We start from the raw sequence: 25,872 nt of genomic DNA, 5'->3' as shown, positions 1-25,872 counted from the left end.
TCTGTGTTGAGCGCTCAGTGGATCTGCGTTTGACTACTCCGCCTAGGCTGCACTGTCGAGTGCAGATCCACTGAGCGCAGCACAAGCTAGCAAGACAGAAGTTAAGCTCGTTGCAACATGGCAAATTGAACCTCCCCCACCCTCATTCAGATCTGGCCTTTGGAACTATCTTGGTTTTCATGTGAAGTATGACCCTGATGATAAGCGCGTCATGGACAAAAGTAAAACAGTATGTCGGATGTGCCACGTAATGCTCAATAGGTGGGAACTAGTGCGTTAGCGCAGTTAGCTTGTTAACGTGTTGACGCAGTCCAGCCCCACGCACGGGGCGATCCTCCGTTGACAAGTTAATAACTTGTTAACGGAGATTTGCCGCGTTATGGCGTTAACGTCATTTTAACGAGATTAACGCTCACAGCACTAGTGGGAACACAACGAATATGACTGCACATTTACTCCGACAGCATCCTAGTGCAAAGATAAGTGGAAGCAGACAAAAACAACAAGCACGCATGCTACAAACTTTACCCGAGTCATTTAGACAGCCGTTAGCACATGATTCTACTTATGGGGACCTGATATGTTTAATATGCTGCTGAGAATATAGCCCAGAAGAAGCGTATAGTATAGCTTTTATTTTGGAAAGAGCCATTTCTCTGTAATAAACTCTCTTTTCCAAAGATGAGTGATTTCTCGATCAGATATATATATATATATTTTTATTACTTTGTTGTTTCAGCAACATTAAATTTAAAAACTGTACTTTTGAGTTAAAATATACATTTATAATTTTAATAAATGACAAATGAAAAAGGCATGAACATTTTTTTTGTATGGAAAAAATATCGAACCGTGACACCAAAGTATCGAACCGAACCGAACCGAACTGTGAATTTTGTGTATCGTTGCACCCTTAATAAATAAATAAATAAATATATATATATATATATATATATATATATATATATATATATATATATATATATATATATATAATATGTCTGTGGGAATTGTTTTGTATCTCTTAAGCCATTCCTGATATACAGTCTTGTGAAAAAGAAGATTTTCATAGGAAACTGTTCAGTCCCGTTGAAAACTGAGTACAACCTTAATGCTTCAGTTGAAATTAAGAGGGTAAGTAGCAGCCAGCTGCTGCTAATCAAATGCACTTGATTTACTGATCATCAACGAGTCTGCGCACCTCTATGGAAGCACAAGTTTTGGCATTTTTCTGGTCTGGGACATTCAAGTGTATGTTAACACAAGGCCACGATTTTCCTAGGAGTGCCCCAGGAAATTCACCCCAAGGTCAGACTGAGCAATGATCAGCAAAAAAAAAAAGAGAAAAGTTAAAAAAGAGGTCAATCTCAGACCCTACGAGCCTACTTAGCATGGACAGGTACCAGGAAAAAGCCTTTTTTTTCTGTAAGAAGAGCGCCGCAGTATGATTTAGTTAGCAAAGTGGCATCTGAACAAACCACCAGGCTTCTGAATTTATGTCCTTTGGACAGGTGAGACCAAAGTGATAACAAAACACAGCATATCAGTGCAAACACCTTACGCCAAGCACAGTGGTAGAAAGGTACTATGAGTTTGTTTTGTAGCAACACGACCACAAAACTTGCAATCATTCAGTTGTCCATGTAGTCCTCTGTATACCAAAGCATTCTAGAGTCAAATGTGAGGCCATCGGTCCAACAGCTTAACCTTTACTTAAAAATCTACTACAGAATGGCCGGGAAAGAAAAGAATCAAGGTGTTGTGATGGCCCAGTCCAAGCCTCCTGACTACCAGCAATGCAAATTTGTCCTCTGTAGAGCACCTTTCTAAACCTGAATATCTCCCATGCACTGCATACTACAGAATTGCCTCCCTTTGGTATCTACAGAGGACATTTAGGGCTTTCCAATGATACCAAATGTGAAGGGGTGGAGCTTTGGGAACTTTAGTTTTTTCATTAAGCAACATGGCGGCCATCGCTGCAAGCACATTTTATGGCAAGAAGAAAAATAAGTGCATAAAACTTCTTATTGAGCAATTTTTAGCTATAAATGTTGTTAACATATTTTAAATAAGTCTCTTAATAACACATTAAAATATAGTATGCTTAATTCTAACTTCATTTTAGTATAGTATTGAATTGTTTAAAAAATGTCCTCCAGAGTGGACATTTGTAGTCATTTCCTCCATTTTGTTCTGTTTTTTAAATGACCAGAAGCAGAAAGAAATTTATTGCAGTTTGATGAGGGGAACCCAGATCTTGAGTTATCTGATGAAGAAGATCATAGGGAATAAGCCCTTGAAGAAGAAAGAAGGAGGAGCATCAGAGATGGTACTCAGACCTGAACTTGCTGTCATTAAGTGGTTGGACAACAAGCCAGTTGTCATTGCATCCTCTGCCTATGGCAATCAACCTCAGGACAGACGCACAAGATGGTCTAAGAAAAACAAAAGGTTTGTCCATGTGCCAAGGCCACTGGCAATTGCTGAGTACACTACCAATGTAGGTGATGTGGACCTTGTTGCCAAATGTTGAGTTTCTACAGGATGGTTTCTCGCACTCAGAAATTGACAGTATTAGCAGTTTTCTACTTTTTGATCTGGCAATCACCAACTCGTGGCTTCAGTATAGCAATGACTTGCAGTTTTGGGGGAAGAAACCACTACAGTTCCTTGAGTTCAAACTTCTCCTTGGTGAAGAGTTGAAGCAAATATTTGCCATCAAAGTTCATTTTTACATGTTTGGCCTTCCAATATCCTCTGCAGTGGACATGTGATATCTAAAAAATTTCAACTTTTTTTTCCCAAAAAATTATTTCAGTCTTCTAATTACCTTACAAACATTGGGGGATTTAAAAAAAAATTTGATTGGACAACATTGTTTTTCCTGGTAGTCAGGAGGTTAACTAAATCGAAATGCTGTGGCAGGACTTTAAGAGAGCAAATGCCCACAAACCTTAATGAACTTGGGCAGCATTGTAAAGAAGGGTGGGCCAAAATTCCTCCACAATGGTGTGAGAGACTGATAAAGTCATACAGAAAAGGATTTCTGCTACAAGCTATTGCATCATTCTGTTATTGGATGCAGTTAGTTTTCTGCAGGACTGCATAGAATGCTGTGAAAATTGACTTTTCACAGCTGTAAAATACAATATGAAAAGGTGTTTAGGCAGATACAGAAATATCAACTCGACAAAAATGAGAGCTAAAATTCAATTAATAGTCACCTATTAAAGTATCCCAATATGGAAAAGAAATAGTAAAAACTTATATGACTTAACTCATGAAAGTGGCCACTTTCATGAGTAAATCATATAACGCTTACATGATTTACTCATGAAAGTGGCCACTTTCTCATTACTTTCATATATTGTTTTAGTAAGTATCCAAAACATACAAGTTTCATTATATAATTTTTCAAGGGATCTTATATCTGTTTTCCCTCTTGTATGCTTTTCATACAAGTTTCACACAAGACAGATACAAACTTAATATAAGATTTATATATATTTTTTCCATATGGGTCGTAAAGCAAAAGGTAGAGGAAGAGTGAAAATGTTTCCTTTAAAGGACACAATATGTAATGTTAATAATGTTAAAAATGAAATACAACTGTTATTAGGAGCCCAACATTTTGCTGGCTACTTGGTAGAATTTCCTTTTTTACATTACTGTGATGTACTGTGATAGAATCGCCCACAAGGTATGTGAAATATCTAATTAAAAAGCCTTTGTGTTGCATGTTTTCTGAAGCATTTAAACTGCTGCACATGTTTGCCATTGCTTACGCTGTGAACCATACAAGGTGGGGAGTTGACACGGGTCATGGCTCCGAGCCAGGAGGCAGCAGTTCTTGTTCTTTTCTACCAAATGTGTTCCACGCTGTAGTGTTTATAACAACAATAACTCTTCGGGGCTTTTGCTCCAAAGCTTTAAGTAAAGGACAAGACAAGTGGTTTTTCTTTTACCTTAATGATGCAAACTGTTCAAATTACTTTTGGGTTGCATCCCTGAAATTCTTGTGCAGGACACTCTAGACTGAGAACTGAAGGCAATCATACCTTTGCCGTCAGCACTCCAAGACTAAGAGAACAGGCTATCCATGTTCCTAAAATGATTACTTCACCAGTGCTTGGGGTATTCGACCCACATGGAGCCCATTTTAGCTGAACATCATGATTCAGAATAAAATACATTTGCTACATTATGATTAACAACTGCATGATCAATCATAAGGTCAGGATTAGACACAAAGAACTTCACACTTATAATGCAAGTACCCATTATTTTACTGTGTACATGCTAAACAGCATTCATTATATAAAATATGACAGTTGTGGTGTATGAAATGTAAGCTCTAAAGTATAATACTGTCAGCTGTTTAGCTGCCATTATACTGTTGATGTGGTGCTGCTACTACAATCTGTATGAAAACACACACATGTAAGTTGTTTTGTCGCGTTATTCTTTTTATCTTTATGAAAGATAAAAAGATTTATGAACTCGTGGCTCAAGAGTTGGGAGTTCGCCTTGTAATCTGAAGGTTGCCGGTTCGAGCCCCGGCTTGGACAGTCTCGGTCGTTGTGTCCTTGGGCAAGACACTTCACCCGTTGCCTACTGGTGGTGGTCAGAGGGCCCGGTGGCGCCAGTGTCCGGCAGCCTCGCCTCTGTCAGTGCGCCCCAGGGTGGCTGTGGCTACATTGTAGCTGCCATCACCAGTGTGTGAATGGGTGGATGACTGGATATGTAAAGTGCTTTGGGGTCCTTAGGGACTAGTAAAGCGCTATATAAATACAGGCCATTTACCATGAAATCACTATGTAGTAAGATGGCAAAATCACTGTTCATAAACACACACAAAGAAATATTAATAATAACATGCTATATTTATTCATATTCTTCTTTGACAGCTACATATTGATTGTATGAGGCAAAGTAATCAGTAACAGGCAGTATAAGCATGTCACTGTTTGATGAATAGTTAATTGTAGATATTCATTTAACACATTTCAGTGACCCCCAACGTGCAACTGAATAAAAAATAGTTTACCAAAATGTGCTTACAAACATCAAGGCACATGTAATGTAGATGTAATATTAACAACATTTACAGCCAAAATAGTAAGACAGATTGTACGATACATTTTTTAATTGGGAAAAGTGCAAGAGAGCAGCCAGAGCCACAGACAGTTAAGTCACGTTAGTTAACACACAAGTTAACACATCGGTGCTGGGATGACCAAAAACACTGTCCACAATCAGAACCACAATCACTTTTATTTCCAAATTTGTACACAAATAATGAATTTGTTGTGGTGTTATGGGGCAATACAGTAGTGGTACACATTTCTATCTAATGTATAGATTTCTATCTGTAAAAGGACTGTTAATAGATGCACAGGAAAGTACTCATAACGTCGCCTTTTTAATATATATAATTTGTAAAGATCTGAGTGTTATATGAATAATTCCCTAAAGCTGTATAGATGATAATCCTGGGACCCTAGGCAGTTTATATAATAGGTTTAATCCCAACTGATTAAGAGGAGTTAGGTAACAGACATACACAATATGATGTATATTTACAAACTACATATTTTTTCAGGTTAAATGGTATCCCAGTCTGCAGCTTCTTGTGCCATGAATTAACTTTCATTTCTTTTCTGAAAGCTGTCAGCATGTACAGCCTTCAACTGTATTGACAAAGAGTAATATCTTATAAAATTTACAGTATATTTACATCAGTTTGTTACACACCAACCCCAATAACAATTTAAAATAATAACAAACATAGTTTATAATAGTGGCGGTTCAGCCATCTATTTGTCCGCAGTTGATTCTTTTACATGCTCCAGCAAACAGAGAGGTTTGAACTTGTGAACCTTCCTGCCATCCATTTTTCCCTTCTTACTCCCTGATTTCCTCCCTAAGTTCCCTCCGACTGATGAAGCTGCATTGGAGGAAAAAGACTTTGATGTTCGGACATTTTTGGAATGCTCATACGAAAATTGCGCATGCACAAACACCCGCACAGAAAAAAACGAAACACATTTTTGCAGTATCAGTGTTTTAAGAGAACAGTGCTATCAGTTCATAATGTGAAACGGAGTGAAGGAGTGAAACAGACGATGTTGTCACAGTCTTGCAAGAGCCTTGATGAAAACATTGAAAGTGTGATGAAATGCATGTGGATTTTTCTTGGCTCGAAACAGAAGGTCCTGGAGCGAGTCACAGCTGTGTTAAAGTTGTAGTCGGACCTCCCATCACCCTGAACTGCGATAAAAGGGCGTCTTAGTCATTGTCTGTATAAAATGTAAAGGTAGTTTGTATAGCGCAGTCTTTAAGAAAGTGGTAAAGTTTTTATTCAGTCAATTCTAATTGGTAGAGACACTACAAAATAAACACAGTGACAGAAATGAAATGATGATTTTACGGTGGATTTTTGTTTTACTTTAACCAACTGAAATCATGTTTTCACTTCGAAGACTACAATCTGTGCTTATAACGGAATAAATTAAGATGGCCTTCAAAATAAAAGACCTGTTTCGTATTACATACATACATTCCTGGTTATAATGACCTCTGCAGCATTCTCTCCTACAGTCTCCCCTCTTGAGAGGAGGTCTGCATGTATGCATGTGGGCCTGCAAGGGGTATTAGTCTGATTATGATTCTTATTAAATTTAATAGGCCTGGTTGTCAGCATTAAACTGATGGGCCAAGATTTTTGTACACAGGGGAGTAATAGAAACTCTGTAATAATGTTAAATATGTCACTTTTTGCAGCTGCAATACTTGCATCATACCATCGCATCATTCTTCTATAATGAAATTCTACTTTCTGGGCAGTAGGATTAGTCTCCCTAAAAAATGGATTGCTTTTATTGCACTTTGAATTACACAGACTTACATTGCTGTGGAACTGTTTTAAGTGACCCTTCATTTCTTGATATTTTGCCTCCAAGGACCCAGAGTTTCTTGTAATTTGAAAGTGGCCTTGATCAGTGGTTCTCCAGGCTTTCTGAAGGTCTTTCTTTTACATCTGCTGTTCACTGAAGCATCTTAAGAAATGGTCTCAGTGGGAAGGGTGGCTGTCAAAAAGCCATTCTTAATGTAGGGAAACAGAAAAGGATAAAGTATCCCAAATTACACAAGAACTGGACTGAAAATCAGTGGCAACAGGTCCAATTGAGTGATGAAACATTTGATTAAAACTGTCATTAATATGTCCAAAAATGATCAGGCGAGAAGTACAACAACAGTAAGTGTCTACAGCCATCTGGAACAGCGGTCCCCGACCTTTTTTGCGCCACAGACCGGTTTATGTCTGACAATATTTTCACGGACTGGCCTTTAAGGTGTCGCAGGTAAATACAACAAAATAAAACCAGTACCGGTACCAAATAAAAGAAGATTTATTCATAACACATGTGAAAAGATCCAGGGAAACCGAGTTAATGATAAAAACAGTAAGAAAATAACGATAAAAAAACGATAAAAACCCTGAAAACCCTAAATTTCACACCCGAGTCTCAACTCTCGTGGCCCGGTACCAAACGACTCACGGACTGGGTTGGGGACCACTGATCTAAAAAACATGGAGGAGGGTCTGTCATGGTCTTGGGTTGCATTTCAGCCAGTGGTGTTGGAGATCTTGGTTGATGGTATTATGAGTACAAAAAAGTACCATCAGATTTAAATCCAGCATACAATAGCATGTAGAAAGCAAAAGCGGCAACAGCTTCATTTTTTAGCATGACAATGATCCCAAACGGACTGCCAATACAGTAAAAGCAGAAAAAAGTGGATAGAAAAAACACATTGGAGCACTATTGATCATGGATTAGTACGGAAGAGGATTAGGGCCACTGTCTTTAATCTCAGAATTCTGACTTTTTTCTCAGAATTCTGACTTTTTTCTCAGAATTCTGACTTTAATCTCAGAATTCTGACTTTTTTCTCAGAATTCTGACTTTTTTTCTCAGAATTCTGACTTTAATCTCAGAATTCTGACTTTTTTCTCAGAATTCTGACTTTTTTTCTCAGAATTCTGACTTTAATCTCAGAATTCTGAGAAAAAAGTTAGAATTCTGACTTTTTTCTCAGAATTCAGGAAAAGAAGAAAAAAAAGACGTGCCCACTGTGTTTTTTTCCAGTGGCCCTAATCCTCTTCCGTAGATTAGCCTCCCCAGAGCCCAGATCTCCACATTGTTGAAGCAATGCTGGATCGTGTTTACAGAAAACAGAAAAAAAAGGCAGCCAATATCCAAAGAAGAGCTTTGATTGTCCTTTGAGAAATATTAAGAACTATTCCTGAAGACTACTTAAAGAATTGACAAGAAAGCTGCCTAAGAGAGTTCCGGCTTGTCATCGTACTAAATATTTACTTTAAAGCTCATTACAATTGTGCAAACTCTGTTTTTGAATTGTTGGTTTGCACTTCATTCAGTAAATTGCTGCACCTATTCCTCATTTTACTGGCAAAATATGAAGAAATAAGGGGTAGCTCAAGACTTTTGCACAATACTGTACAAGTTAAAAGTAAAACTTTTATGTTGAAGTAAGTTAGTCTAATTCACTTCAGTGTAGAGCTGAATTTATATTTTCTAAGGGGCTGTGGCTTCATTAGTTCTGCAAGACATACAGCACAGGTAGTGGCATCATCAAACTTAGTATATTTACATTTATTTCTTATACGCCACTACATGTTAGGAGGAATAATGCAAGTTTTGCTGTATCATATCATATTTTTATGTCAGCTGGAGTTTATCAAATGTTAACATTTAAAGAATATGAAGGGTTAGATTCAACTGTACATACGCAAGCAAGTGTATACACAAACATGTCAGGACTGTAAGATATTGATTAGAAACTAAGTTTGAGTTTTAAAACACAGGTCAGCTTTTTAAATCTGAGGCTTTTCTTTATTTGATATTATTTGAACAATTTGGAGGTTTGAACTACTGGTTTAAGACACGATTTGTTAAGGAGGTACATTGTTCTCTGTGTAATCAGGACAATATCTTTCAAACAAGCCAAATTTTCCCACTATAAAGCATGAGTACAGTTGACAAATCCTTATTCGCTCAGTAGCCCGTTTTTCTTCATTCTGCTGTAACATAATACCTTCCTTTTGCACCATAAAGTAATCAGACAAACCTAAACAGCAGATCACAACATAAGAAATACAACTTAGAAGCCAAGAGGAGATGGTATAAAATACGTGTTTAAGAAAATGTGAACAGAAACATGAAACCGCACCGAGCAATCTTTTTTGACAAGTTTCCACGATATTCAGTTGAAAAGAAACACACAAGGCTATGGGGATTGTTTGGTAGTATTTTGGTTTAGCATTCTCACATCTCCTTTGGGACGTTTCTCAACAGTGAGGGAGACGAGGGCGGCTTGAAATAGAGACGACTGAAAAGAAAACATTAATTTCCGTAGCCAGAATCTCCTTGTCTGTTGCAGATTAAAACTCTCCTTCAGTGAGAAACCAGCAGTGTTGAGTTACTTTTTTTTGTACAGAGGATTTCATGCATGTGTGTGGGAGAGAATCCAAAAGTAGGGTCGATGATCTAATTGCGGACTTTCAAGTCTGACGGCAGTAATGTCTGTCCCCTCTTTTACTCTGTGTGTGTATTACGGTGACCCCCATGTCCGCTAACTTTCTCTCTAATGTGGTTTGTCACAGGCCAGAGAGCCAACTTCCCATTTATGTATTCATTTCAATCACTGTATACTCTGGTGATATGACCCTCACAGTGGATGAAAACATTTCACAACATCTCAAAACACAGCCGGCCTCTTCCTAATCTTGGAACAGTTGCAGGGAGATAGAGGCTGAAAGAATTTTTAACTGTATTTTTTTTTATGATCTCAGAGTTATTTATAGTTAGTTTAGGTTCTTGCAGAAAATTTGCTATGAGGAAAGCGTTAATCTCATTGTTATGCTACTTACTACCAGCCTGGAATTCACATTTGCGTTTTGATCACTACTGGTGGATAGCTGCAGATATACGCACTTTCACATCAGATGTTTCTTTTTGATATGCCCTTGATTTGATACTTCGAACCAAGCACATTGGTTTTTAACCAATTTTTTGTTGAATGTTCCTTAGCACTGCTTAGTAGCTGTCGCTCTAGCCAATCCTCCAATTATTTACATGATAACAAAGACCAGTTAACAATGATTTTTGGAAACAGTCTCTGGAGTCACAAACTGTCCTTGAACATGGTACAGGTTTAGTTAGGTGGTTTTTTATTGGTTGGTAATTCGATTTAGTACAATTTAGTGCTGTCAGCATTAATCTTGTTAAAATGACGTTAACGCCATAACCGCGGATCACCCCATGCGTGGGGCTGCACGGCGCTAAGGCGTTAACGACCTAACAGCGATAAAAGCTTTGAGGCTGTGCAGCCCCAACTCGCTAACGGAGATTTGCCCCATTAATGCGGCTATGGCCGCTAATATGGTGTTAATAATAATAATAATATTATTCCCCTCTGGGGCTGCAATCTATAATAATAATAATAATAATAATAATAATAATAATAATAATAATAATAATGGATTGGATTTATATAGCGCTTTTCAAGGCATCCAAAGCGCTTTACAATGCCACTATTCACTCACTCTCACATTCACACAGCTACAGTTGTAGCCACAGCTGCCCTGGGGCAGACTGACAGAAGCGAGGCTGCCATAATGCGCCATCGGTCCCTCTGGCCTCATGCATGCACTTATTGGTATTAAGGTCCGCTATAATAAAGTGTCAGTTTAACATAAACACTGAACCAATAAAAGAATCTATTGCTGTTAGCTAGCTAGTATTAGCTTAGCATTAGCTATGTCCTGATAACGTGCACTTCTTCTACTGGCTGGAGACTGATTACACAGAGGAAAGCTAGCAACCACCAAACAAAGTGGTGATTATTCTGGAAGACAAGTTTACACAGTTTTCTCCACTGTTGTGTCCAGTAAAGCACCTGGACACATGATACTGTATGAAGATATGATATTCCTTAGCGTAATCCACTTCAAAATAGCAAGTCTAAGAGTATGCAATATGAGACAATAATCAAAGTCTAGTACCTGTGGAACAATATACAGTACGCTAAGAAAGCATAAACCCCATATATTTCACAAGGCTACACATTTTTTCTAGAGTTGTCTTTTATATAAAACATTTACAGTTACAGATTGAGTTTAGTAAAGCCTAGCAGACTGTGTTTTTCTGTCATGTCATCTGTCTGCATATAGCATAAATATCTGTCTTCTATGTGTGCATCATCCTCATAAAGCATATCAAAAGGACACTCCAAGTTCATTTCCTGTCCTGCTGCTGAAAAATTAGCCCAAAGGAATAAAATCCATTTTTTTAATTTTAAATTTGATCAAGCTCTGCTGCTTTGTTTTGCTTTTTAATAAAAACAGGAACAAGACTTGATTTGAAACTTGAGTTGTACAGAGGGCATCTTGCTTATAGCCTCACAAGTATTTTCAGTAGAATTTGTCTTTGTTACAACTCTTATGTTCGTACGCCAGCTGTGTGCATCATTTTTCATGTCTATTTATTACAGAATAAAATCATTTTGGTGCCGTGTTTAGTCCAGATTAACTTCTGTTCTCACTCACACTCATGGAGGATTCAGGCTGCTCCGAGGGCTAAGCTTTGAGAATTAGTACTTGTGATTGTGTGCGTTTTTATGTATTCGCGTGTGTGCGCATGTGTGTTCGTGTATGTATTTTACCTTGTAGCCTTATCCAGTTTCCCCATATCAAATAAATCAAATACTTGTTAAAGTAGTTTAAATAAGCCGTGGATTTAGAGAAAATGTGAATTTTGCTGGGTGTACCCCGTTCTCGTAGGTGTGTGTGTGAGTGTGTGCGTGAGTCTCTCTCAGTGGGGAGGTTTAGGGAATTATTTATTTGGAATTCCAGGTCAGCGCTTCATGCCGAGGCCCCGGGGCTCCTACTGAAATAGGGCTGGCGGCTGACTGAGTGACCCCCGACTTCCTCTCTACTGCTCTTCACTTTCTCTCTCTCTCTTTTTCCCTGGTTTTATTTTTCTTCAGAGAAGCTCACTCCCATCCATTCTTTGTTTTATTGACTCACTTTTATGGACATGCCTACAAACCCCTCTGCTTTCCAATCTGCAACCTAAGCTACATGGAGCCACTGAAGGAAACAAATATGAGATCACACCAGTTTGAGTTTAGTTTTGAGAACCAATCTTTGATGGCAGCCTGAGTTTGTTGGATAGGTCCAGTTTCACCTTTCCAAGTACTAGAGTGACACCATGCAGCAATTTGTTCTCTGACATAAAGATTCAGTGTCATTTTTCAAATATCTGCACATTTTGCTTGCAGTTCTCTGTCAAGTTTGTGTCTACCTTTGCTGACTCATCTGTGTCAAAAGCTAGCTGCTGTAAATGACTGTGCTGACTTTTATGGTTCCCAGAGGATGACTCACTCTTCCTGATCCCCTTCTAACTTTGAATCTAGCTGTACCACCAGGGTCAAAACAAAGGAAAGTTCACTTAAATCAGTAGTAGTTGTTGAACATCTTTTCTGGGAGACATTACATTTAAATATTTACATTTCTTCCAAGTTTCTGTGAAACTTTGTTTTTACATATACTAACTGCATATTAAATCACGCATGCACTCATTCGCATAGATGTGCAAAATAAGCACCTACATTTGTCTTTTGGACCATTTCGCTCTATTAATCTGAAAGGATATATCTTACTAACAAATTGAGGAATCTCTGTATGTCTCACTCTGTTCTTTGCCTACTGTATCGTCACTATGATACAGTCAGCCTACCAGAGGAACCAGAGAAAGTGCAGTGTTGAGTCTAAAGACATTTGGACCCATTGGGTGGTCCAAATGTGTGGGTGATGTTGCTTGGTTACAGCATCAAAGCTGGTAATGACATTGACATGAGTAGACAAAGCACTCAAAGAAACCTGGATAGATATGTATGGGATAATTCTAAAATGCTAACAGAGGCAGACCTCCTGGCATTGCCTTCAAGTCAAAAAGGGAAACAATTAGCAAATCATGTTTTTTGAACTGACACGTGTACACTGTGGTCGCTGGCATTTAATTTGTGGTCTTAGAAAAAACATGTATTAAGATGCTTTTTTTAAAAACTCTTTTGTGTCTTATTATATCCATTAGGTGAGTTAGCATGTCATTTCTTCATTGCTATGGATTTTCAATGTGGACCTACACATTCCATCATACAGCAAACCCTAACCCTAAAGTAGATTTTATGCATCTGCGAGTCCTCTTGGGTCCTTGTGATGTAAATTTGGAAGTGTGAGGGTTCGCATAGATGTCCACATAACTGCCTGTTTTTGTAGCTATGACTAGTCAGCAGAGAATTTGCACCCAGATACCAGATTTCAAGCAGACTTCAAAGAAGTATAACAGGAATGACTACTTGGCCATTGGGTCTCTAGTTGACCATGTCCATGTCTGCTGCTGAGTATAATTCAGGCTTAACCAGAACCCTGTCCTAACCCTGACCCTACCCTGACACCAACACCGGGCTATCAGATATCAGATTGCACATTTGCAGCGTTTTATTGTATCTGATATCCCCGCGTTGCTGTTGTTCCTGCATCATTATAATTAATGTTGGCCATGTATAAACACTGAAACTGACCAGTCATTTTGCAATGATGTCATAGCTTTGTTCATACAAAACTATATTCTGATTCAAATCATGTTGGTTTGCAAGTGATATTTTTTTATAGCATTTGCTACCTTCTTGCCTAATGCTAAGTAAATGCTCAGACGATTGGTCACCTGCAATACTGATCCTGGACCAACACCGTTATGACAATGTAGGAACAAAACCAACATGGAGAAATGAGACTGTGCCAGCTTTTATCTCCTACTGAAACTGAAAATTGTGGCTCGCTTCCCACTTATTTACAGGTTTTAAACTAAGGTTCCTTCATTGCTGATGAGTTGCCTCTAGAACGACTTCGATGATATCATGAGCTAATAAAAAAGCCTCTATTGTGACATCTGCCTTTGCTTATAAAATCTGATGTGCACTTTCCAGTTCCCAAACAACAAAAGAAGAAAAAAATCACCCTCCTTTCAGCCACAACCAGTAAACCCCTGATAGTAAGGGCATATTTCTAATTGTTTTTGTGATTCATTTAAGAACTGTTTGGCTTTTGGTCTGAACCTAAAACTGTGACATGCACATTGTATTGTTTACTTATGTTTTACAAGTCAATGATGGGAAAAAAAAAACCCTAAAACTAATCTCTGGGCATTTTCCTGTGTGTGATTTTCCCACAGTGTTGGCTATTGTCACAAAACACTGCTCACTACACAGTCAGCCATCTTCTTTCCAGCATCTTATCGTCTCCCTGCTTTCCGCACATCTCTTGGCCACCTCGGTTATCTGCTGGGACTACACTCAAACAATTGGCTGAACAGTTAATTCAATTGGGAACGTCTTAGGGACTTTCTCTCAAGCAATGTTGATTTGTCCCTCACTTGTGTCACTAAGCATAGCATAAACATTTACTCATTCTTTTTTTTTTCATCCATAAAATACAGATGAGAAACATCCGTGCTGCTGATGAACTGAGCACTGAGTTTGCTGCATACATCTGCTGCAAGTTTCTTTTTGGGGTCAATAGGTCAGTAGGGTGTAAGCACTAGAAATGAAGTCACATTGAGGCAAATACTCAAGTGACACCCACAGATCATCTTACTAACAGATCTATTATAGGCTGAACCCTTTTTTTCCTGCCCAGCTGATCAACCTCTACGCAACTCCTTATCATCCAAGGGTGCAAATCAATGGTTGCAGTGCCTGAAAAGCAAAGTGATTTAAACCAGATGACCCCCCTCACCCCATCAAGCCACAAATCTGTCAAACAGTAGGGAAGCAAAACAGAACGAGGCAGCGAGCATTTTTTTTTTTGACACAGCCGGAGCTCTTTGGCTATAAATAGAAAAACAGCTCAGAGGAGGAATGGGTCGAGGCGCTCAAGTTCCAGGGGAGAGGTCTATTGCTTGCAGGTGTGTGTGTTGAAGATTAAGCAGCATATATCTCCAGTTAAACCACGGTGTGGATATTCTTAAACTCAGACTTTATAATGCAGAGTTTCTGGCAAGGAAACTAATATTGTAAGTTAGTTTATCAGAAAGGCAATGTAATGGCAATGCTGACTGAAAATCTGCATCAAAATGTCCTAATGCCATCTAGTGGGCACTTTTGTTATTAAAACACAAGCCATTCACCCCTAACCCACACACATGGCACCCAGACAAATTTTTTCAGTGCTTGCTTATGTTAAAGTCTACTCATATAAACACTGAAAAGACATTGAAATCCTAAAAAATGCACACAAAAAGTTAAAAGTGTCTGAGCTGTGACAGATTAAAGCAATTGAAACACTATTTATATTACAGACTCACTCCATGTGGTCCACACTTAAGGACAAACCACAGTGAAAATTTGGCTCGATCCTTCAGGCTGTTTTCAGGCCTCCAGAGCCATATGTTTGACACTGCTGGTCTATAGCACAAACTTCTGTTTGTGGATATTGTGTTCTCACACACGTACACACTATTGGAGTTGTAATATATTTCATATTCCTTTTTATTAAAAAAAACAACAGCAAATTCAAATAGAGTCCAACTTAATAAAACACCAACAAATAGAAAAACACAGAATCAGCACACAAAAAACAATGAAAGTTAAATAAAAACCATAGAAGTAGAAAATAAAAATAAAATCACAGAAAATTCAGCAGAAGTGTTTCTGGAGAAACAATAATGTGACGGACCAGCTGAGGAAGTGACGGAAACCAAAACATGTGAGGAACTGCATGGAGACGAAAAAGAATAGGAAAAAAAAGAATTCTAATGTGTGTTTTAATCGCATGAGCCATATAATACTGTAGATACATAATGTAGATACGTGTTTGCTATCCGGTCGTTAAGTCTGACGTCACTAGCCGTGTCTGGGCCTAAACTCCGCTGCAGGTCCATATATCAAACGATCACTATGGCATTACTGAGAGTTGAAAAACTGTCTAAAGTCTTTCATCTTTAATAAAATGATCAGCGTTCTGCTCTACCAGGTGTAACAATTGAGTTTAACATCCAGGCATCCAGGAAAACGGAATTTATGACATTTAACGGAGTTAGAAGTTAGCAGGAAGTTAGCTCGCTAGCTTCTATCTAAATACAATATAGCATGTCCTGACTGCGGGGTTTTGGAAACAAATTAAAACGTACAGCTCTGTTATCACTTCCAACATAAATGAAGACAGAAAACTAAACAGCAGTGACGTTTGTAGGGTTACTGAAGTTTGGCTAGCTGGTATATAATGATGTGCTACGTGACCGCTAGCGACACAGCTATGTTAGCATAATATAAACAAGCTAACTTTTTTTCCACTCGATAAAAGTTAACGTGAGTGTTCTCGGTGGTCAGGAACAAATGTAATCGCATGGCAGGATGCTGTAAAAGGACCAAACTTCAGCCAGGAGAACAACTGAGATAATCCATCCACAATACGAGGTTAGTCATTCATATACTGCTGCATGGGCTGGGCTGTAGTTACATCCTAAGGTTTAAAAAACTGAGCTTAAATAAATGATTAGCGGTAATAAAAGCCGAGGGAGGTCAACAGTGATCACTGACTGTTTTAGGAGCTTTTTGAGATTAAATAGAAGAAAATACATAACATTAAACATGTTAACAACACAAAAGCCATATTAAACGCAGACTACTTTAGGCCCGGAAGTAAGATTTGTCACGTCATCACTTAAAGACCGGATTAGCTAGTTATCAGTTGCTATTGTTACTGTTAGCTCATTGTTTCCGGAGCAGTTCCATCGCATTGTCTTCTCAGCAAAAACACTTTAGTTTTTTCTCTTTCCATTGTATTTTATTCAACTTCTGTTGCGTTTTGTGTGCTTTTACAGTGATTTTCTATTTGCTGGTGTTTTCTTGAGTTGCAGTGCGTTTGACCTCTCCAAGCCACCATACATATGGCATGTTGGGGTGCAAGTACAGGTAGAAATGTACAATCCCACAAACCTGAATCATCTCTATTTTTGTGACCTACTGAAAGTCAAGCTTTCTCTTTGTGCAGGTTTCCACAAAAAGCCAAGAAAGAGAAAAGCGTGCGGAGATAAAAATCATGTTGTGATGGCTCAGTCACGCTACAGTTAAACCAGGGCAGCAGCCTCCTTGTAATGAGTGATTGGTGATTGCATGGAAGTTTTTCGCAGTCAGCAACCAATTGCAAGTAGTTGCAGCCACTGAAATTTCTCTGCAACCTGTATCTACACAATCACAGTTCCACCTGAACTGACTGTAATTACTCTCAGATAGACTTGCGAAGGTTTGCAAATAATCATCTATTAATTTATGTTTCAGTCAATCTTAGTCAGTCTGTGCTGATGAGTAGAAGCCATCTGGTTGTAATCTGATTATATGAAAGCAAGATTGCCAAGCACCTATGTAATTCTGTAATTCAGCTAATCCCTTGGGACAAGGGGTCGCTACAACAGGTAGAGCCACTGGTTTTGATTCGACGGTTTTATGCCAGATGCCCTTCCTGACACAACTGGATGGAATCAAACCAGCAACATTTCGCTTCCCATGCAACTGTCATCCACTGCGCCATCTTCTGGCTATTTTAGCACCATCTTGATGCACCAAAGTTGCTTTGAAGACAGACTTCAAGTGGTTCCCATCTTTTAAGCCACCATTTCAAAGGCAACAAGACCGCAAGTTCATTGCACACAGTTGCAGTAATTCTGGAGGATCTATGAGTAGCAGCTGCATGATACCAACACTGAACCAGTGCATTTAAACTTGTTCTGTGCCGTAGATTTGTATCAACACGTCTCCACCTCCAGTTAATGAGAGACCCTTGAGTTCCTTATTACTCATTAGTAAAACAAATATTAATAAATTCAGTCAGTTAAAAAAAGACTTAGCTAGAGCTTGAGCTTTAAAACAAGAAATTTCCTGTCATGGTTTGTTAGGAAAGAGGACCCGATATGTAAACACAAGCGACAGACGGGGGTGTAAAAGCAAGGAACTAAGTAGAGTTGAGTGTTTCAATCTATGCATGATAGGAAACAATGGAGATTCAAAACGAAGAACAAAGAAAGAAACAGACACACATAGGAGTGATGGATAACACACAACATGTAAACTCAATTAAAAACTCATGACATCAGAAAAAAACAGCATCAGCTGAAGACTGGGGGGTTTAACCAATATCATTAGGGCAATATTTTTAAGCCCTGAACCTGCCTTTCCGAGGATATAGAAATGCCATTATCATCTAATGTAATTCAGTGAAATGCGGCCACGTTTAAATTAAATGTAGAAATTTGTTTAGCCAGCAGAGGGCACCAGCAAGCTTCTAATAACCCTTTTGTCTTGTGGACAAACTTGGGGAACACTGAGCTGTCTCCTGACTGTCTCGCATGCAAACATGCACACACACACACACGCACACACACACAAGATGAATCACTGTAAAAATGTGGGTGGGCTGTGTTGTGGCCAGTCACAGCTGCACACATCTGTCTCTTCAACCTTTCTGTGTCATAAGTATCTTATAAATACATTACAATAGCTGATAACGGCTGCAGGCAGAGTGTAGTGTCACAGCACTGGGGCCAAATAAAACCTTTAATAAATGCACTGGACAAGGAGGAAAAATCCAAGGATTTGATCTGAGTTCCCGAAACACGTTAACTCCATAAGAATGTTTTACAGCCCTCAAACATTTAAGCCTTATTTATATCGATGATGTTATCTTGATTGGTTGTGGGCTGCAGAACACTGATACAATCACGTCCCCTGCTGTTAAAGCTATCTGAGCAATAAAATCTGGTAAATGTGGGTATGTGTTGTTCTTATTACACACTAGCTTAGTATGCTCATAAAGCAATTGCAGCCGAATGGAGTTGTTTGTACTGTCACCAGCACACACATTATCTACACACATCCACACACACACACAAACATAACAATGTGTGTTTGTACTGCTTTAGTAGGGAACAGCGTCACTTCCAAGCAGAGATCCTATTCTCTCCTGCAGCGCACCTTCCCAGAACATTTTGGTGTGTGTATCTGAGTGTGCGTGTGCATGCTCATATATGGGATATTAGTTTTTGAGGTCCAGTAGTCCCAGAAGATTCAAAAATTGTTGACCTACCTTTTGGATTGGAATGATAAAAACACGTTTGCTTTAACAAAAAAAAGAAGAAGAAAAAATCATAGGAAAACTTCATTTTTGTAAAATGAAGCTTAACCCTGCACTTTGCTGACTTTTCCCTATTTAAATAGTCCTTAATCTACTCTGAACAGTCTTTAGAAAAGCCCTACTAGCAATCGCCTATATAAAAAGTTGTATGTAGCCAGAAGGCATCACCCTCTAAATTCTTGACTCATTTTCAAATCATTTTTATTATTTTTGGCCAGTGTGACCAGTGTACTCTACCTTCTTTTGAAAGAAGCTGGAATGCTCAATTATAAGCTAATGCTAGCTAACGTAGCTAGCATGCTAAAATATTTAACCCTCTGTAGCCCAACAGGATTCTATTAAAAAAAATTCCAGATTTATGAGAACTCTAAAAGAAAGAGGAAATCTGCTAAACATTCAAAATCTCTAAATATAGCTAAAAATGTTGATTATATTAGTTTTAGTAATATAATAACTTATTTAATAGCTTAGCTTATAGCTTATTTATTTTCCGATATTGTTATTACTGATTTTCAGCAGATAAGACATGCAACCCTTCCAACAACTAACTGGCTTTAGCTGGCTAAACAATGATAGTTAGTTATAAGCTAACATTATGCCAGCTAAGACTCAAGTTTCCTAAAAAAAAAGAAAAAAGAAAAACGCACACACTTTCCCTCTCAAAGACAGTTTGATTACATTCACAAATTGAATGAAGTGTCCGAGTGTGATAACGTCAGAGTCACTTAAAAGAATGCTTTTGTTTCTGTTAGCGGTGGCTAACAGCAGCTAACAGAGGCTAACCAGTGACACTTACTGACACAATCCTCAACAACACACTTCCATGGTGTTGTTATCGGACAGCTTCATTTGATGAGGTTCACTCAACTTGTATCGGACATATTTCACAAACTTTTATCTGGTGGCCACGTCCAGTTCAGCGACTTCAGGCCTAGCAGACAGTTATGGGCTACAGCTGTCCATGTTGCACATTTGTTAATCTACTTTACATTTTAACAGTATCCAAGTGGATGAATTTTGTTTTATTTATTTTTTAAATTATGTATTGTACAGCAAGTTGAAAACTGTCAATAGAATTTAATACTGCCTTTTGTAATGCCACAAGTGGCCACTCCATAAACTGCAGTTTTTGGCACTACCTCTTTGGCTTGGCATTTTTCAGTCCTGCAGGCTGCTGTTTGGTCTTTCTTGCATTTTTACTTTCCCTGTAGCAGGAAAAAAAACAACCTATTTAAAAAAGCAGAAGACCAGACAGAAGACTGACAAGTGATGAAAACTTAGCAAAAGTGTAAAGAACACAATAGAAAGCAATAGCAATAGCAAACCTTGCATCTGTTTTTGTCTCTCACTGTAAAATAATTAAAGTGAAGCTTAAAGGCTGAAGGAAAAAAAAGCTAATGGAGGGACCTCAAGTAGCAGGTCAGATGTCAATTAGCATGCAGGGTTTACTTTTGGAGGCCTCAAAACAAAGGCAGACAAATTATTTCAAAGAGCTAAACTCTAGAGCCGAGCATGAAGAGATGACTGTGTTTAATAAGAGTGTGAGGTGTGTCAGCTTGGTTTCCTACTGAGAGCTGCAATTTGCCTTAATTTGACCTAATTGGAGGAGGGTTTGCTGTTGTCAAGCTGCCAGCTTTAAGCGAGAACGCAGAAAAAGAGGACTTTTGCTAAATTACCAATATGAAATTGAGAAATGTCTAGAGAGTGAGAGATGGAGAGAAACTAAGTAAGAAAATAATAGACATGCAAAGAGAAAATAGGGGGAAAGAAGGCATGAGGTAAAAACAAAAAAACAAAACAAAAACAAAAAAAAAAAAGAGAGAACTACCACAAACACACACACCTGTGTCGGATTAGCTCTGGCTAGCAGGGAGTCTGTGTGTTAATGGAGATTTAATAGGCTCTGAAATGACTTACTGCGGTCATACAGTGTGTGTTCAGACGTGCAGTGTGTGCTTCACTGTGTGTTCTTTAAAGGTTCTCTGTATGCTTTTTGGCTTCATGAAGTTAGTAAATCTTTCCATTTTGATTTCTGTTAAACATGTAGACACTCAGCTATTGTAAAGAAAATGTGGGGTATGCTGGCTCTAAGATAGCTGAATGTTTAGATTTGGTTGATAGCCTGTATTTACAGAATTTAGATTTTCTATTGAGCCACAGGAGACTAAACCACAGGCTGTATAAAAAAGATGGACACAGCCAACATGATGTCACCAGCTGGTTACAAAACTCTTAATTTGAAACCTCAAGCTAAACTTTTTTTTCTCTATCTCAGCATTTTAAAGCTGGACATCAAGATTAAGCAGCAGATCTGACTGAAAATTAGGGATACTGCATAATCATTCATTAGCAACTTATAATATCATGTTGTTTTTAATAAGACATTAAAGCAGATGATGTGAGGAGCTAGGGACTTGTGAGCTGTTTCCTATTGACTTTTTTATATAACCGGATATCTTTTTGCAACCACATGTGTTGCCTCTGCTGGCTACTAGTTAAAATGCAGGTTTAAGTCATATCCACATGTCCATCTTCTCTATACTTTCTCATATTTTCAGCTTTTTATAGGTTGATGTCTGTCTCTATGTTAGCTTCTTTACATTTTATTTATTTAATTCACAGATGCATTCCCAATGAAAAGGACAATAAGACATCATTTACTGCAATTTAATAAGAAAAACAGCTCTAATCCAATCGTTTAGGTGTTTTTTTTTAGATGTATTACCATGTAGAACTATTGGTCAAACCACAGTGTTTATATACAGTTAAGTGGCAGATTTGTTTAGAATGTTTGCCTCTCATCTGGTTTGTTTTGGTAGGGATCCAAAATGAAGCCAAAGCTGAACTGGACTTTTAACTTTGACTGTCTCCCCAAGCGAGGCACTCCCACACAGTATTGTGTTAAAATGCCCAATATTAGAGCAGCAGTAAAGATGTTTGAAGCCTACCTGCTTTGCCTGAAAACTAGGTCGATGCTAAACTAAATTGCCATAGTTGCTAGCTGTCTGTTAGACGAGTAATTCACCCTACCGGACCTCTCAGACATGTTATTGGAGCTTGTGCATTTTGGAAAAAATTGCAAAGCAATCATGTGACAGATAGCATGACTTGACATATGACTAATTTTACTTGCTTACGCTAGTGCTAATTTGCTGTGCGAAGCATCCATAAATCCTTTGTTAACCAAAATAACTTGACCTATAAGGTGACTTGTGTTTCTAAAAAAACCCCCAAGATATAGGAAAAAGGTGAAGCTTAAGGCAAAACAGTACAAACCACAAACCAGTTGGTGATTTCCATCTTTTATTTACAGTCACTGTTTTAGAACTACAGCTCATGCTTTTTACTGTGACACATTTCTACCACATTCTGCTATCTTTAAATCATTTGCTATAACATCAGCATTTGCCAGCGGACTTTCAAAGAGGATATGAAAGCATCTTAGAAAAAATATGCACACAGAACTAATTACCGTGCAGATTCTGTTCCTCTTTTGCTTTTGTTTCCATTTTATTTTTCAAGGACTTCAAACTCCAACTCTGCAGACTCTCTCCTTTCTGACTGTTCTGTCTGTTGCCACAGCAACAACTCAGTGATGTAAACACCGCCGCTGACCCTGGCTGTAGGAGTGAGAACAAAGAAAGCGTCATTCTTTAACGTAAGCATTAAGCGATAGTTTATATGTTCAAAGGCTCTGACGCAGTCAGTGCAGCTTCTCAGCAATGGAAAAATCAGACAAGAGGAACATGAACGAACTAACAAATACAATCAAAGTAGGAATAGAGATGTGAAGTGAAAAATGCTATTTACCTTTAATGTCCTTCATATCTAATGTAATGCTATGCATAGGCATAAGGAAGCGCATATTTACACTTCCGCCAAACTACAGCACAAGCACAAGGTTATGATTTCTATTCCAGTTGTTAACATATAACTGTACCTGTGCTCTCTTTACTGGGAAAAAAACTCCTAAATCATATGATAATGATTACCTTTGTACTTTCAGATTATTGTTGACCTCCCTAAATAAAAGTGAATAATTACAATTATGTAAACTGCTTCCCTTTGACACAGTCAGCTTTTAAGTGTTTGTAATTTGAATATCATATTTTATCACTATATATAGTTATTAGTGCTGTCAGCGTTAATCTCGTTAAAATTATGTTAACGCCATAACCGAATTAGCGCGGCAAATCTCCGTTAGCAAGTTAATGCGGATCGCGCCATGCATGGGACTGCAAGGCGCTAACGCATTAACGAGCTAACTGTGCTAACCGCTAATTCAGTTATGGCGTTAAGGTCATTTTAACGAGATTAACGCTGACAGCACTAATATTTATATGGATTAATGCAGTTTTTATTTTTACCATTTTTTTTTCAATATCAAGAACAGCTCCAAATAAACAAGTGCTAAAGCTATAGATGACATCACGTGGCATGCCATGGACATATTGGGTTAGTACAACATAAGCAGTTTTACCAACAATTAGTATTAATGTTGATTTTGTTGTGTTACTGAGCTGTGCTTTGCTGCGCTTTACTCTATGTTACTGTTTTGCTAGACATTATAACCACCATGTACATGCAATCACACCTGAACCTGAAAAATGAGAAAATAAAAAAATAAAACTTGGTTGGTTCCAGAAACAAGTTACTCCCCATAGATGCTCATGTTAAAATACTCAATGTTAGAGTGCAAATAAATACACTTACAGTCTGGTACAAACATGGTTTTGGTCTTTAATTTCTCTGTTTATAAAGTAGTCGTGATTTTTTTTAAACTCACTGGTTTAAATTTTTGGCCTTTTATGGTGAGTGAACTTATAGTATCTTATTTGCATGTTACTTAGCACAAGTTGGCATTTATTTGTGTCTGTGGGATGCATACAATGTTTGCTAGCCAACCTTGCTAGCATTAGCTAATAATTTGGTACTTAAATGTCTTAGATAAATAAGGTAATTTTTGGCTCAAGGTTGCAAAACACCAATATATAAACAGCCACAAAGCCAACAGACCAACAGGTTAAGTCATGGCTATCTTCATCTCTGCTAGAGAGTATATGCCTCAGGTATGAAGGCCATTTAGAAATATATAATACGTACATGATAAATTGGTTGTGTGTAAATGAAATAAGCACCAATATAAAACCACAAAAATTGTTTCTGTTTTTTTTCATCTAAGTAATATAGTCAAAATATCATGTGTCATCACTGATGTTTTACCTAAATTACTGAAATCTGTCCACCAAAAGCTAAAGTTTGGCTAACAACCTGGCAAACATACTTTCCAGTAAGTGTCAGGCAAGTGCTCTGTTTCCAGTTTGCACACACACAAAGGAGGAGGAAAGGAACGTGCTTTAAGCTGCACATCAGCTGGAAAGATTGGAACATTCAATTTCTTATTTTACGGCTAAAGTGACACAACAGAAGTTATAGCTAGCGCAAACCCAGCATGTTTGTGTGTGTACAATGATACAAGGTGGTGGGAGTGTGGGTGGAGCCAACCAGGGAGTCTAGCTTAGATTCCAGCTGCATTCCATAGAGGGAAAAAGACATGGGAGATGGATCTGTCAACCCCCACCTCCTGTCTTCCTTATACTTTTCTTCATCCTCCACCTAAACACACATACACACAGGCACTGCCTGCTGAAGCTCAGAGTAAACCGCATATCAGTAACTGTCTAGGAAATTAACCTTTTCAGAACATAAAACCTTCATGTGTCTTTGGGTGTGTGTGCCTAAAAAATCCCAAGTTTATTCTGCTCTTCCATATTTAGATGTTTCAGTGGTGAAATCCGAATCAGACAAAGTAAATGTTTAAAGTCATTGTAGACAAGTTCTATTGGAAGCATTCTTACTGGACAAATTGTTAAAGCAGCTGAACAATTTACAAGTGGAGCATACCAATGTGCTGCCAGAATAATGTGAAGAAAATGCTGAGACTTTAAATTGCCTGTTATTGGGAGGATGGCTGGAAGGTCAACTTGCTGATGGATGAGACCGGTGATAATCTGCATTTTTATTATTGTTAATGAATCCCATGAAAGACCAAACCCAGTGATAGCAAAAGCCTGATATGTTTATCCCGATGTGCTTTAGAGATTTGATTCCTACTGCTGTAAATACACTCTAGAGACATACTGTATGTTGATCTTTAACTGAAAATATTGCCTGAAAAATATCCATGTTTGAGTTACATTTGCTAAATGGTTCAGTTAACACTCTTCTATGCATTTGATTGAGATCTGTCTTATATAAACACCTTAGACACATTATATACACTGCTGTAGCCTGCTTGCAAATGTTGCAAGTGGCGTGCAATATTTGCACGCCACTTTGCAACCCACCTTGATACCAGCCATTCCCATATTAAAAAGGTGCATTTATTGTGCATTATTTGTGGCGCAACCGTGGTTTGTGGGGCAACCGTGGTTCCGGGGGTTGGGAAACCCGTCTTTTAACCGCAAGGTTGCCGGTTTGATCCCCAGCACTATCTGTTGTGTCCTTGGGAGGTAGGGGAAGTGTCTTGGGCAAGACACTTCCCCTACTGCCTACTGGTGATGGCCAGAGGGGCCGATGGTGCGATATGG

The 25,872-nt window shown here is 38.3% G+C and overlaps 1 protein-coding gene and 1 long non-coding RNA gene across 5 annotated transcripts in view; both read left to right on the top strand.

Annotated features, from left to right (window-relative positions):
* Positions 1-25,872, top strand: part of LOC146492078 (rho GTPase-activating protein 6-like) — a 108,057-nt gene that overhangs the window by 9,409 nt on the left and 72,776 nt on the right. The window lies entirely within an intron of this gene.
* On the top strand, positions 977-23,911 carry LOC146492079 (uncharacterized). Its single transcript, XR_014872223.1, has 2 exons — positions 977-20,463; positions 20,494-23,911. It is a non-coding gene; the product is annotated as an uncharacterized LOC146492079 (long non-coding RNA).

Source organism: Neolamprologus multifasciatus, chromosome 23 (genome assembly GCF_963576455.1).
Source record: "Neolamprologus multifasciatus chromosome 23, fNeoMul1.2, whole genome shotgun sequence".
Lineage (NCBI taxonomy): Eukaryota > Metazoa > Chordata > Actinopteri > Cichliformes > Cichlidae > Neolamprologus > Neolamprologus multifasciatus.
The sequence above is the reverse complement of the archived record's forward strand: the minus strand, read 5'-3'. Positions and strand labels throughout refer to the sequence as shown.